The sequence below is a fragment of the Myzus persicae genome, unplaced genomic scaffold, assembly GCF_001856785.1.
Source record: "Myzus persicae strain clone G006 unplaced genomic scaffold, MPER_G0061.0, whole genome shotgun sequence".
NCBI classification, from domain to species: Eukaryota; Metazoa; Arthropoda; class Insecta; order Hemiptera; family Aphididae; genus Myzus; species Myzus persicae.
In genome coordinates, this window is record NW_019101398.1 from 4,923 (window position 1) to 7,505 (window position 2,583).

Here is a 2,583-nt window from a genome sequence, read left to right on the forward strand (position 1 = left end):
TTTTAGGTATTACAACAAAAACAATAACTTTGTTTTAAATTCAAGTAAAACAATGATAAATTACATTTTTAAGTATTACCTATTAAAAGATAGGTATTGGTTTTGAAATGATATCTAACGTGTTTTTTTCAATTTTTGTATTTAAATTACTATTTTTGTCATATTTGATGAAGTGTTTAAAGAAGTGTTGCAATTTAAATAGGTTAGGTTGGTTACAAAATATTAAGAATAATAGATATTATATAAGTAAGCTAGCTTACAATTATCAACTTTTAAAGGTAGAAATTGCAAATATGATGAAAATAACTAACACAAATCTGCCATATTTAATTTTATAGTCGTTTGAGCCAATTTCTGCGATAGATAGATTATATTATGTGGTATTATTATCTTTTGAAATTGGTTTTTGCTAAAAATTTGTTTTAACAATTAAAACATATTATCTGCTATTGATGAAAGTTTTTTAGAATTTCTCCTGAATAATAATTAATAAGCAAATATAAAAATGAAATATTTATTTTAGTCATTTTACTCAATCTTAAAAAGAATTAAACAAGTCATACAATTATAAAGGTAAATAATTATAAGAAAAAAAATATATAAAGAAAACTACCTATACAAATAATCATCAAAAAAATGATGAAATATAAAAATAATTTAAAAATATTCTTATAGTGCCTTTGACCATATCACCACATACCTCACATGAGGACGGTGGTGTTGAGTTACAATATGTCGAACAATACCACCCATGGCCACAGTCCAACAGTATGTATTGCGTCTGGTCTGGTACATATTGTAGGTACATGGTGCATATATCCAAGGCACTGACTTCCAGTTGGATCGAGTAAGGAAGTATTTTGCATCCATTTACCTTTTAATAAAAAAATTGTACATTTTGAATATAAGATTACAAAAGAAAAATGCTACAAACTATAAACTCATAATTACCATCTCCTAATTTAACGTGCATTATTTGGATGGGTTGTGCTGTAGGAAATGCAATTTTGCAGACACCGCATTTATCTAAGCGAATCGCACACTCATCACAACACCATCCGTGACCGCAAGGCACCAAAATGTTGGCTGTATTTACTTGGCTCCAACTTTGAAGTCAAACAAAACATCAATCTACATGCTCACCTTTAGAATAAAAGGTATTTAAGTGAGTTTATTATTCAATTTTGTTCAGGAGGACGCTATGTCGATATTTTTCTAACATGTGCCTAAACATATGGCAAATTTTAAGCTTAGCAGACCAATTTAGCTTTGTTAGTTTAAAAATTAGAGTTAATTAACATCTTTTTTAAAATTAAAGCTAAGAAGGGTATCTCAGGCTTATTATTATACTTTAATTTTAAAGCAAATTATGAGTGTTTTAAAATTGTAAATTTTTTGTACTTCATAAATACTCATCAGTCATCACTCGCTTTCAATTAAAAATAAAGAAAAAAGTCTATGAGATGCCTTATAAAAAATTTTCACTCCAACTAATGGAGCTAAATATAATTTTCTGAGAGTAAAATTTGCTGTATTTTATACTTCTAAAACAGAAACTACAAAATTAGTCAGTGTAACGTTTTCTTAACAAAAAAATATTCTAATAATAATATTCAAAACTTTATTTTCAACAATCAACAAACATGTTCTAATATGATTTCATGAAAAATAACTTGGGTCAAGTTATAGAAAAAAATTTGAATGGGGGTATGGGCGCCTGAGGGCAAAAGCGTTTTGAGAATCAAAAAAAATAAAAATATGAAAAAATTCGCATTAAAAACAAACATTAAAGACAGCAGTCTATAATATCATTATGCCTAAACTCATAGTGTTATTTACAATAATTAAATGCTGGTTATCAAAATTTAAAAATAGTATCATAAAGTCATGGAGAATTTAATTTAAAAAATAAAAGTGTGAAGGGGGACAGGGACACCCGCAGGCAAATGCGGGTATTATTAGTCATATATATGAAAGAAGTTTAAATTAAAAACTAACATTAAAGACTGCAGTCTACAATATCAGTATTCTAAAAAACATAGCTTTATTAGCAATAATTATGTCATGAGAAAACTAATATTTTGAGGAACCAGCTGGTTATCAAAATTAAAAAAATGTGAATAAATAGTTGAACTAGAGTTAAGTTATAGAAAAAAAAATTTGAAGGGGGCATGGGCACCCGCAGGCAAATGCGTTTTGAGAATCAAAAAAGAAAAATATATAAAAAAATTGGAAAGAATTAGAATGAATTCAATTCTAAAAATAAAAATTGGGTAGGGGGGCACGGGCACCTACGGGCAAATGCGTTTTGAGAATCAAAATAAAAAAAATATGGAAAAATGTGTTTTAAAAATAAATATTAAAGTCTGCAGTCTACAATATCATTATTCCTAAACTCACAGATTTATTTACAATAATAAGCTAATGAAAAAATGAATGTTTATGGGGCAATAACCGAAAATCAAAAATTAAAAAATGGTTTTGAAATAATTGAACTAGAGTTAAATTTTCAAAAAAAAAATGTGAAGGGAGGCATGGGCACCCGCGGGCAAATGAGTTTTTAGAATCAAAACACAAAAAAAA

At 27.5% G+C, this 2,583-nt stretch overlaps 1 long non-coding RNA gene across 1 annotated transcript in view; it reads right to left on the minus strand.

Annotated features, from left to right (window-relative positions):
• Positions 1-532: 532 nt before the first annotated feature.
• LOC111028947 overlaps positions 533-2,583 on the minus strand; it is a 3,102-nt gene continuing 1,051 nt past the window's right edge. Inside the window, exon 3 of the long non-coding RNA XR_002603957.1 lies at positions 533-700. This is a non-coding gene — a long non-coding RNA (uncharacterized LOC111028947). The remainder of the gene's footprint in view (positions 701-2,583) is intronic.